The sequence below is a fragment of the Ips typographus genome, linkage group LG5, assembly GCF_016097725.1.
Source record: "Ips typographus isolate SLU linkage group LG5, UJ_Ityp_2.0, whole genome shotgun sequence".
In the NCBI taxonomy this organism is placed as follows: Eukaryota; Metazoa; Arthropoda; class Insecta; order Coleoptera; family Curculionidae; genus Ips; species Ips typographus.
This window is the reverse complement of record NC_138426.1, coordinates 10025435-10038640: the sequence shown is the minus strand read 5'-3', so window position 1 is coordinate 10038640 and position 13206 is coordinate 10025435. Positions and strand designations below refer to the sequence as shown.

Below are 13206 nucleotides of genomic sequence, written 5' to 3'. Positions count from 1 at the left end.
AATCGGCCATCTGCATTGCGCAATTGAAAAAGATCACTCTGTTAACCCAAATAGTAATACTTAACCAGTGGCGGCTGATTGCTTTATTTAGACACTTATTATGACTCGAATTAAAATTAATTGAACCCGACCCTGATTGGATGATCGAACTAATCAGCATAAAATTAATGAATACAAAAGTGATACAAAACTACAAATTCAGCAACAGTTTATGCATTTAGTGGCAGGCCGAAGGCGCCATTTGTATTTTTAGTTTGTCTGCATAAGATAATAATTTTTGCGGAATTTGTTATTGTTTTCTGATTAAGGATTTCCGTTAGTTTACATGGTTTAAATGGCGCAACCAGTTTAGTGATGGTCTAATAAAGTACGTTTTTGTCACTGTCACTTAGGGATGTTATTCTATTTAGGAAAAATGTCCCTATAGCAAAGCACACTGAAGTTGGCAGCAATAAATAAAAAACTACCAGTACATATTTTCAGTTTTATTTAACAAATTAAAAAAAAAAACTGGCTACTCATGTTCAGTTTTTGTAAAAAGTTATTTTTTTCTCCCCAAAAATTAAAATGTTCCAAACAAAACAAAATTTTCTGGAGCTTTCAAAGAAATCTTGTAAGGTTTACACTTGTCTCTGTCAATATTTAGAAAGTTTTCAGTAGTATTTAGATGTCTTTGGCATTTCTAAAAAGTTTCTAGAGGCTCCTGGCTATTTTTTGAGAGATTTTCGATAGCAGTTAGAAGCCTCTAACATTTTCTCAATAATTATAGAGGCCTCTGGCAATTCTTGGAAGGTTTTAAGTAGTATTTAGAGGTCTCTGACATTTCCAAAATAATTATAAATTCCTCTGGCAATTCTTGAAAGGTTTTAAGTAGTATTTAGAGGTCTCTGACATTTCCAAAATAATTATAGAAGCAAATGGCAATTCCTAGAAGGTTTCAGTAATATTTAGAGGTCTTTGGCATTTCTAAATAGTTTCTAGAGGCTCCTGGCACTTTTTGATAGATTTTCAATAGTAGTTAGAAGCCTCTAACATTTTCTAAATAATTATAGAGGCCTCTGGCAATTCTTGGAAGGTTTTCAATAGTATTTAGAGGTCTCTGACATTTCCAAAATAATTATAGAGGCATCTGGCAATTCCTAGAAGGTTTCAGTAATATTTAGAGGTCTTTGGCATTTCCAAAATGTTTCCAGAGGCTCTTGGTAGTTTTTGAGAGATTTTCAATAGTAGTTAGAAGCCTCTAACATTGTCTAAATAATTATAGAGGTCTCTGGCAATTCTTGGAAGGTTTTAGGTAGTATTTAGACGTCTCTGACATTTCCAAAATAATTAGAGAGGCATCTGGCAATTCCTAGAAGGTTTCAGTAATATTTAGAGGTGTTTGACATTTCTAAAAAGTTTCTAGAGACTCCTGGCAGTTTTTGAGAGATTTTGAATAGTAGTTAGAAACCTCTAACATTTTCTAAATAATTATAGAGGCCTCTGACAATTCCTGGAAAGTTTTCAATAGTATTTAGAGGTCTCTGACATTTTCAAAATAATTCGAGAGGCCTCTAGCAATTCCTAAAAGGTTTTTAGTAATATTTAGAGGTCTTTGGCATTTCTAAAATGTTTCTAGAGGCTCCTGGTAATTTTTGAGAGATTTTCGATAGTAGTTAGAAGCCTCTAACATTTTCTCAATAATTATAGAGGCCTCTGGCAATTCTTGGAAGGTTTTAAGTAGTATTTAGAGTTCTCTGACATTTCCAAAATAATTATAGAGGCCTCTGGCAATTCTTAGAAGGTTTTAAGTAGTATTTAGAGTTCTCTGACATTTCCAAAATAATTATAGAGGTATCTGGCAATTCCTAGAAGGTTTCAGTAATATTTAGAGGTCGTTGGAATTTCTAAAAAGTTTCTAGAGACTCCTGGCAGTTTTTGAGAGATTTTCAATAGTAGTCTCTGACATTTTCAAAATAATTAGTGAGGCCTCTAGCAATTCCTAAAAGGTTTTTAGTAATATTTAGAGGTCGTTGGCATTTCTAAAAAGTTTCTAGAGGCTCCTGGCAATTTTTGAGACATTTTCATTAGTAGTTAGAAGCCTCTAATATTTTTTATATAATTATAGAGGCCTCTGGCAATTCTTGGAAGGTTTTCAATAGTATTTAGAGGTCTCTGACATTTTCAAAATAATTAGAGAGGCCTCTAGCAATTCCAAAAAGGTTTTTAGTAATATTTAGAGGTCTTTGGCATTTCTAAAAAGTTTCTAGAGGCTCCTGGCAATTTTTGAGACATTTTCATTAGTAGTTAGAAGCCTCTAATATTTTTTATATAATTATAGAGGCCTCTGGCAATTCTTGGAAGGTTTTCAGTAGTATTTAGAGGTTTCTGGCATCGTAAATATAATTTGAGAGGATGTGGGCAATTTTTAATCTAGTTAGACTTATCTAACATTTTCAAACCAGTTTTATAAAACTCTAGAACATTTTTGGAAGTTTTCATTAGTATTTCGAATTGTCTGGCATTACCAACATGATTCTAATGGCATCTGACAATAAAAAAATTAGGACACTTCTAGAAGACTTTGACAATTTTTGGAAAGTTTCTAGTAGTGTTTTTCTAGTAGTTGAATCAGGCAATTTTTAGAAGATTTTCAACATTTGTAGAGGCCTCTAGCACATTTTGGAAGGATTACGATGTTTCCAGCAACATAGAGACAGTTTCACTGTCAAAAACTTTTTTTCTACACTTATTCAACCTGGCCTTATTTTGAAACAGTGTTTAGTAAAACAGAGCACATTGTATTGGGGTTTTTTCAGTATTAATGATATATTTTATATTTTAATGATATCCAAAGCAATACAATAAATGCAAAACTTTATATAAAGTTTTTAACTTAGTGACGTCATCCTAATTTAGTTTGATTTCTTCTGTACTTAATAATTTCTTAGTCGGTAACATACGGTTGATTTAGCTCAACATGAGAAAAGTGTTATTTATGCTCTCGTTACACGTCAAGATTTAACGATCAGTACATTTGCAGGCTGGTGGTTTTTTTTCTGTTAACTGTCCATAACTGGCCAACGATTTACTAGATGATTTATGTCCCGTGGTGATTAAGAGCCAATTATGTAGTTTTATCAAGTTAATTCTCAGGCCAGGTATGAGAGAAATAATCGCATTTAAATCTCGACCATATGGTCAAAAAAAAGTTATTGCCATGCTTTTAAGCCACTCGTTTCACTTGTCACAATTATCAAAAATCTACATTTTCTATTTAAATCTAACAAAAAATTTTTACTCAACTTAATAGGGAATAACAACATTATTCTGATGTTGTGGCAGTTTTATAAAAAGAGCAGAAAGGCACAAATTAAAGAAGATTAAGGATTTTTTTTATCACTTCTTAATTCCCTCCTTCAGATGATTAAATATCATAATTTTTCATTTTAATTAATTTGTAGGAATATGGTGAATGACCGGTTGTAATGTTGGGAAACCACACTTAATGCAACTTGCTTCCTAACAGCACTTTATATTTTTTAATTTAATTATTAACACATTAAGAGATTTACTAGAACATGTTGTAATTTACTGCTTTATTAACTATTTGCATATAATTTTTGAATGTTCGGTACTACCGTAGTTGCTTTTTTAAATAATGTTTGTGGAGTTTTTATTATATTGGGATTTTATTTAATACAGGGTGTTTTCAATAATACTAAATTATTAAAATACAGTTTTAACTGTCACGTGATTATATTTACAATTTTTACCGAAATTTTGATTTGTCTAGTGACAGATGTCTCTTAATTTTGACTTACATTTTTTTAGGTTTTCAGCTCAAATATTGACATAAAGTGAAATTTTTGTCTTTTTTACAATATTTTCGTACATTTACGTTTTAACTTAAATTTTGTTATAAATTTCGATTCTAAATTTGAGCTGAAAAGATATCACCGGTTATACAGCTTGAAGCTTAAAATGTACAGGGTGAGTCAACGATCGAGTAAACTTTATTACCTCATTTGTTTCGAGAAATACAAAAGTTTTAGAGAACATTGAGATGCATGGTCTAAAATTACTTTTGTATATACAGGGTGGTTTATAAAAGCGTGGCAGATAAAATATTAGTTTTTTTTAAATAGAGATTTAGTTAGATGCTACAGGGCGTTTAATTTTAAGAAATTTCGACTTTTTTAAATGGAACACCGTGTGTATTATTTTTTTTGTAAATTCTTATAGCCGCCATCTTGAATTTTTGCATTTTTGAAAAGCGCTTAAAAATCATTTTCAATGATGTACTATACAAAAAACAAACTAAATAATACCATCATCAAGTACATCATTGAAAAAGATTTTTCAAGCGTTTTCCAAAAATGCAAAAATTGAAGAAGGCGGCCATAAGTCGAGATTTCTTAAGTTGAATTAGTCAAAGTATGTTTGAAAAAATTGAACGCCCTGTAGCAACTCTAACGCAACTTTGGATAAATATTTTTTGTCGTCCCTGTATAACGTTCGCACCAAATATGAGTATTTTAACTTTAGAAACACAATAAAGACAATTTTCTATCATAGTAAAAACTAATATTTTGCTGAAAAAATTGAAATATTAAAAAAACTATTAGATTCAGGTACCTATATGATATTATTAACAAAAAAAGTTTTAAAATTTCATAAAGAATCTAAAAATGTGTTAAAAAATAGGGAATTTTATTAAAAAATTTTTTTATCTGCCAATTATTTATGAACCACCCTGAATATCCACAAGAATTTTTTTTTGTGTTTAAATATTTTTTGTATTTTTCGAACCTAATGAAATAATGAAACTCTATCGTTGACTCATCCTGTAAAGTTTAAATAGTGGAATAATTGTGGAATTGTAGTAGTATTTTTAGTAGCTGAATTAATTATTGTACGGAGTGTTTTGAAGTGTAAATAAATTTATTAATTGTTGAGTAAAACTGACTTTGTGTAAACCCACGGGAAAACCGTAACAATATTCTGGTTTCAACAGCTTAGTACCTAAATTGTACTGCTTATTTTTAGATTGGCCAAACTTTCAAAACTTGGCTTTTTACCGTGGTTTACACTGTATATTATTTAACCAAAAATGTTTCCAACTTTTAAGAGGTAATTTGGATAAAAAAAATCCTGCAAGTTTTGTTTATAAATCACATGCAACTTTCACAATTTTTATGTGAAAGAAAAGTGCTTGGGCGGAAAAAGCTGCAATTTTAGTGGAAAAATTTACCAAAAAAACGGGTAAACTAACGGTAATATTTCAAGTACGCTCACACGAACAGCACATAAAGTATTTTCAGATCATGCGAAAAATTACACGATTTAATCTGCCCGATTTAGCATAACGTGCGGATTTTAAGGGTAGATAAACGCCCCTAGCTAGGAGCTAATCAAATGAGAATAGAGCGAAAACAACACAATATGGAAGTTATTTTCAGATATTAACTCGATCGTTTTCAAGTTGTTTATTCTGATTAAGACAGTAGATTCCCTTTATATTAATAGTCAGTAGTTTGAATTGTACTACTGAGATAAACCCAGTCAAAACAAAAAAACCAACTAACGACGTTTACACCATCAATACTCTCTTCCATTTAAAACATCATATCAAATATGATGGGTAATATCTTGTTTGTAAACCGATTAGAAAAATAACTGGATTGTTTGCTCAGTTCTTGGATAAACTTTTGATTTTGTCCTGGTTGACGTCATAGTTTATTCGATCGCTTTGGGGTCAAGAAATTGAATGCATTAAGACTTTTCTGCGAACTTGAGACTACATCCGCAGATAACAAGTCATTGATCATTGAAACGTCTGGATTATTACAGTTGAACCTGAAATTAAGTCCATGTTTCAAGTTGAGAAATTTTTGGCGAGACCTTTTAGGTCGACAAACACTCGTAAAGATAGAGAATTAGTTTGTTATTCACAGCTTTAGTTGTGAAGGAATTTTAGAATAATTGCGATATTAATAAATTGTTTATTATGCGTGTATATTGCACAATATCACTGAAACTTGATATAAGAATGCTGTTTGCATAAACTGGATTTTTAACCCATTTACCTTATTTTAGTACTTTAAAGACTAAAAGTTCGAACAAAAATCTCATAGTAAACATTCAAAGTCAAAATTACAGCTGGAGGTATGAAAATAATATAAAAGTCAAAATTAGAAACATGGTGACCATAAAACTCTCACTGCAAGATGCAAAGTAAAAATTCAAGCTTAAAATAATTATGTCAAAAATTGGGAAAACAGTCACGTGACCATAAGGATTTAACTTTAAAGCTGCTATACGTATTGGATTCAAATTTTTAATGTTAAGTTAGGTTAAAAAATATACAAAACCAATTAATATTCAAGTACATTTGAAAATTTTCAGAGTAATTTCAGATTTTTGAGACTCAAAGTGGAATTAAAATTTTGGCAAAATGGTCACGTGACAGTGTCAATTTTCATTTAAACTTAAGGTAAGAAATAGTCATGTGACCATAAAACGACATTTTAACTGAATTCTAATATTTGAACTTTCAGACTCTAAATTCTTGATTAAAATTAATTTTTTATATTTTATAATTAAACAGATGCTTCTAGAAGTGTCTTGAATCTTAAAACCAAATCAAAATTGCCAGAGACCATTAGAATCACGTGAAAATGCCAGAATACTCTAATTACTACTGAAGATCTTTCAAAATTTACTAGAGGCATCAAAAAATGCTTTAATCATTCAAAATAATTTTAAAAACTGTTAGAAACCAATATAATCAATTGGTTTGAAATACCAGAAGACTCATCAGTCAGACAATAAGAAAGCTTCAAAAGACAGTAAAGAGGCTTCAATACTGCAGCAGGGCTTACTAAGTCAATTTTGAAAATCTTAAAACCATAAGAAAGCTTTAAGACGATAATGAAGTTTACAAAATCAAATTTTGACAATATGAAGAAAATAAGAAAGCTTTAACACAATAAGAGACCTTACGAAATCAATTTTGAAAATTTGAAGACAATAAGATAACTTCAAGTCAACAATGTAGCTTACAAAGTTAATTTAGCCAATCTGAAGACAATAAGTAACCTTACAAAGTCAATTTTGATGATCTGAAGATAATAAGACAATTATAATGCTTATGATGTAAATTTTGACAATAAAGAAAGCTTCAAAAAACAGTAAGGAAGGTTTCAAATATCACATTTTGACAATCTAAAGACAGTAAAGAGGCTTCAATACTGTAGCAGAGCTTACTAAGTCAATTTTGAAAATCTTAAAACCATAAGAAAGCTTTAAGACGATAATAAAGTTTACAAAATCAAATTTTGCCAATATGAAGAAAATAAGAAAGCTTTAACACAATAAGAGACCTTACGAAATCAATTTTGAAAATTTGAAGACAATAAGATAACTTCAAGTCAACAATGTAGCTTACAAAGTTAATTTAGCCAATCTGAAAACAATAAGTAACCTTACAAAGTCAGTTTTGACGATCTAAAGACAATAAGACAATTATGATGCTTATGATGTAAATTTTGACAATGTGAAGACACTCAGAAAGCTTTGAGACATCAATAAAGCTTACGAATTAAAATTTTGACAGTAAAGAAAGCTTCAAAAAACAGTAAAGAAGGTTTCAAATATCACATTTTTACAATCTAAAGACAGTAAAGAGGCTTCAATACTGTAGCAGGGCTTACTAAGTCAATTTTGAAAATCTTAAAACCATAAGAAAGCTTTAAGACGATAATAAAGTTTACAAAATCAAATTTTGCCAATATGAAGAAAATAAGAAAGCTTTAACACAATAAGAGACCTTACGAAATCAATTTTGAAAATTTGAAGACAATAAGATAACTTCAAGTCAACAATGTAGCTTACAAAGTTAATTTAGCCAATCTGAAAACAATAAGTAACCTTACAAAGTCAGTTTTGACGATCTAAAGACAATAAGACAATTATAATGCTTATGATGTAAATTTTGACAATGTGAAGACACTCAGAAAGCTTTGAGACATCAATAAAGCTTACGAATTAAAATTTTGACAGTAAAGAAAGCTTCAAAAAACAGTAAAGAAGGTTTCAAATATCACATTTTTACAATCTAAAGACAGTAAAGAGGCTTCAATACTGTAGCAGGGCTTACTAAGTCAATTTTGAAAATCTTAAAACCATAAGAAAGCTTTAAGACTATAGTGAAGTTTACAAAATCAAATTTTGCCAATCTGAAGAAACTCTGAAAAATGTTAAGTGAGCAGAAATCCATAAGATAACTTTTACGTAAAAACGCATTTTTTTTGACACTTCTGTCATGCTAAAGCAACACTTGCCAGTTTGTAATGGTACAGCACATTTGCTTGTTAGTAAAATGTTAAAACTTTCCCACTAAGTCAACAAACTTTTATTTATAGACTTATAAATCGAGCACTTTCCTTGATTTTGAAGATTAAAATTAGATATCCCAATACATAAAAGTCTTCAATCAATTGACGAAATTTCTGTTTATTTTTCTTTCAGACGTTTCACGGTGCACGTGGAGCAATAAACACAACTTATATACGAGATCCGTGTGATATTTTACGTTTCACTCAAACCAGCTGATCTCTATGGGGATGTTGAAGTTTTTACGTAATTTCCCACTTAAATCACTCTTTCCTATTTTTAGTGTGTTCAGTTGACATAAATTAAAATACAATTTTCCAGGAAAACACTGTTAAATTCAAGATAGCCCAGAAACTGAGCATACCTGAGAGCAATTAGGAAGTCTAGACTAAGTGTGCCAATTCTAAACCGTAACGACTAATTGCAAGTGGATGTTATTGAAAACGACGGTAATTAACGGAATAACAGTCAATTCTGGTTTAATGTTGTTTAAATAAAGAAATATCAGTGATAAACTATACTATTTAGTATACAAGTAGTTTAAAAGTAAGTTGTGTTGTCATTCTAGTTTGGTTTGATTTTTCGTATACAACACCCACTCTTCTTTGATATAACAAATCATAATGATATTAGCCTTTACCAAGACGATTTCAGTTACCAACCTATTTTAAACTTTTTCTGTAAACTGTATCATCTGCCTGAAACACTATAATTAGAATTATGGTTCCAACTATATTTTTTACTCCCGCATTTATATTTAAAATAAACCAGATCACCTCTGACAGTGTAAACACGACAATCATAATTAATGCTCAATCTAAACAAGCGTAGGTCATGAGTTTACAAAAAAAATTAACTAGGTTTATGTTTATATTGACTAATGATGCCAAGGTGTGTCCCGAAAAATAAAATTTACAAACGATCGTAAGGGGGAACGTTTTATTGATCTTAGATTCCTGTTGGTTGCCAGCCAAAATTTCGATAGAGAAAATGATTGTCTGATTGCAGGAAAGAAACAATAGGGAAAGTCATAGGAGCATAGGATGACGGCACAGCCAGAAAAGTTGTATTGTCGCCATAGTGTGCAAAAAGAAGCATCTATAACAAATTGGTATTACCTCATAAGTTTTAATAATTTATGTCAATATAAACGTCAAGAAAACCATACCCTACTGTGACTAAAATGTTTGGTTGTCATCAAATATCAATATTGTGTTTTTGTCATGAATCTAGTTCACTATGTGCAGAAAGTCGTTCTGAATAACTCTCACCGTTTCCGAGATAATCTACTTTTTTACTATTTTTTCGAAAATGTCGTATCTCCGTCATTTTTGTGGTTTCCGTGAATGTAAAAAGCTCAAAATATTCGTCTTGAACTGTGCTTTCACCTTGTGCTAATACAGACAGAAAGAAATAATCAGAAAAGTACGTATGTTATGTAGCAAGAGGTTGAAAAAATTGAAGACTAACATAAAGGACACCATTGCAATGTGGTTCAACGAAGAAATTATCTTGTGGTGAAGATAGACTTCTAATAGACCAAAAATAAAGCTAAAGCAGTGGAACCAGTGTTTGAGAGACAAACCCTAATCTTATCCATTAGTGTCAAAACAATCTAGGAAACCAGTAAACGTGATTTGCAGGAGAAGTGTTGATTAGAATGGGACAGAATCAAACTACATTTTATCCTGACTGTTTTACTGGTTTATGCAGACGACACTGCAATAATGATCTTGCACCAAACCAAATGTTTGGGTACCATTCAATGGCTCAAAAGTAACAAATATGCAGACTAGAACATCAGCGGAATCGATCTTTGCCGGTTTTGAGACGAAATAATACAATTTGGCACAGGTTGACCACGAAGGAGCCAAATTCAGCGTCCAATGTGGTCCCAACAGACGTAGAATGGCTAAAAAATACCAAATATGCAGACTAGAACATCAGCGGAGTCGATCTATGCCCGTTTTAAAACGAAATAATACAGTTTGGCACAGATTGACCACGAACGAACCAAATTCAGATTATGATTCCTGATCTGCTGAAGATACCTTCTTTGAAATCAACTGAATGACAATAATGTGGTTGTTTTTAGATTGTAGACAAACCAATTTTGTCCTCCAAATTGTTTTTCCAGAATGTCAAAAAAAAAAACAACTAAAAACCTTTGTTTTAAACTGTTTTATTCTATTGATATGATAGAATTTGCCAGAAGATACAAAATTTCAGTTCAAAAGAGGAAATACTGTTGGGCATTTAATCAGAAAATATGTTTTTGTGTTCTTATTGGAATTAACTTAATAAGATGTTCAAATATGACTTTCTTCAATACACCTTTGAGTTATCTTATTGAGTGTGAAATTGAGTTCTTCCTCTAAAATCTTCAAAAATGTTCAAATGAATTTAACAGATGTGCTCCATCCTGCTGCCAAGCCAGACTAGTCTTCTATTAATTTTTTACTAATCTTAAAGAAATGTATCACTTTGTGTGGGTTAAACTGTAACTTTAGCCGACTAATAATCTTTGGTAATTTGATCTTGACACCATGAAAACAGTCCAGTTTTTTGCTCTTTGCCACGTTCTTCGTCTTGTTTCCCCAACCTCTCATCCTACTTGACTTCTAGTGGAATTGGGGACACCCTGTAAACATCTGGCTTACAGTTACAGTTAGAGATGGAATAACTGATAACATTTTAATGGATAAAATAACAGATTCAACGAGTGATCTTGGTATTTCATCACATTTTCAAATTTGACAGTTGAGTATCAAAGTGTTCCTTAACGTCCCAACTATCAAATTTAGCTCCATGGAGCTGTAAAAACAACTTACAGTACAATTATTCAAGAAAACACATCTATTTGGCATTTTATATTTTCAGGTCACTGGTAAGTGGTAAAGTGCTCCTTAACGTCCCAACTGTCAAATTTGGCTCCCATTCTTCATCATTCTCTTGAATTTTCTTAAAATTTCTTGTGCCTCTTCTCAAAAAATCCATATTTCTGATCTCTGTTTTGAAACACAATTTTTTCCACAATTTTGAGTGTCCTTGGTGTTAAAAACACAAAAAAACAAATGCAGGAAGTGTACCAGAACAAATATTCAACCCTTCGTAAACAATAGACAAGAGAGTTATTATAATATAGGCAGACGATATTCAACACATGTGTACAAAGCCCGTTTCACTCATAAATTGAGCCTTACAGACAATACAATCTAAACAATAAAGTCTAGACTTCCAGGTGTCTGATTGGCTTGATTTATGGATTATTCCCGAGAACTATACTAAACTAATCCATTAGAGCTTTACTCAGAGCAAATGGAGACCAACTGCAACTTAGACCGGTTTTCCCCAAACTTGCAAAGCTCAAACGCAAATTTCATAACATAAACTATTGTCGATCTGTAAGGAACAACCGGCTTACCTAGTTGGGATCCGCAAATAGTGAAGGACAAGTCCGGAAATGTATCACTTTCGCGTACCGAAACGACCGTCTGACATTCCGTTAAAAGCTTTGCAAAAGCTCCGTCGATATTGCCCAGTCCGTAAGCCCTGTTTACACTGAGCTTTTGCTTGGTACGTGTGTGTTGGGCCTGAACCTAACGCCCCTCCTTATTCATCTCTCTCTCTCAAAAGACCCGTGAACAGCTGGGTTTTTCTAAAACTGAACCTGAACCACCGTGTATTCGTGTATAGAGCTGGAACGAATGGCTTGCTCGGAGGCAGTGTTGCCAAGTCAAAATATTGAATGGCGGTAGACTTGTAGACTAATCAGTCAAAAAACGGTAGATCAAAACAAATTCATTAGTTTTACATTATTATACAAAAATTTTAATCATTGATTTTTGCTATAAAAACCTGCTTCAAAAATACAGATTTTTCCATTAATAATTGTTTTTTTAAGTTTTGACATTAGTGACAGATATCACGTGGTTTTAAAAGATAGCTTAGCTAGGCAGTCACGTGAGCGTTGTCGAAAATCATAAATCTCAAAAACACTCTTTATATCGAATACTGCAAGAAAACGTATCTAAATCCTGATTTTTGCAACTTTAGAGCATGGTTTGACAGTTTTGACGTTAGTGACAGTTGTCACGTGATCTTAAAACACTATTTAGCTAGACGGTCACGTGATAATTGTCAAAACAACTGTCATATATCTCAGAAACACGTTTTATACCAAATACTGCAAGAAAACGTTTCTAAATCCTGATTTTTGAAACTTTAGAGTATGGTTTGACAGTTTTGACGTTAGTGACAGTTGTGACGTGATTTCACAAGACTATTTAGCTAAAATATGAAGTGACAGTTGTCAAAATAACTGTCCTAAGTCTCAGAAACCCGTTTTATATCAAATACTGCAAGAAAACGTTTCTAATTCCTGAGTTTTACAACTTTAGAGCTTGGTTTGACAGTTTTGACGTTAGTGGCAGTTGTCACGTGATTGTAAAACACTATTTAGTTAGAAGGTCACGTGACAAATGGAAAAATAACTATCATAAATCTCAGAAACACGTTTTATATCAAATACAGCAAGAAAACGTTTCTAAATCATGATTTTTGCAATTTTTGAGCACAGTTTGACAGTTTTGACGTTAGTGGCAGTTGTCACGTGATTTCAGAAGACTATTTAGCTAGACTATAAAGTGACAATTGTCAAAATAACTGTCATAAATCTCAGAAAGACGTTTTATATCAAATACTGCAAGAAATCTTTTCTAAATCCTGATTTTTGCAACTTTTGAACATGGTTTGACAGTTTTGACGTTAGTGACAGTTGTCACGTGATTGTAGAAGACTATTTAGTTAGACGGTCACGTGATAATTGGC

General features: G+C 31.7%; 1 protein-coding gene across 4 annotated transcripts in view; it reads right to left on the bottom strand.

Moving 5' to 3' along the window:
• The window catches only part of Dg (Dystroglycan), a 57677-nt gene extending 45632 nt beyond the window's left edge, over positions 1 to 12045 (bottom strand). For 3 of the 4 annotated variants that reach the window (XM_081980508.1, XM_081980512.1, XM_081980511.1), the window contains exon 1: positions 11801 to 12044. The gene's annotated coding sequence lies outside the window, so the exon portion shown is untranslated. Of the gene's footprint in view, positions 1 to 11800 lie in introns of all 4 variants that reach the window. The other variant, XM_081980513.1, reaches the window with a different exon arrangement.
• Positions 12046 to 13206: the final 1161 nt, after the last annotated feature.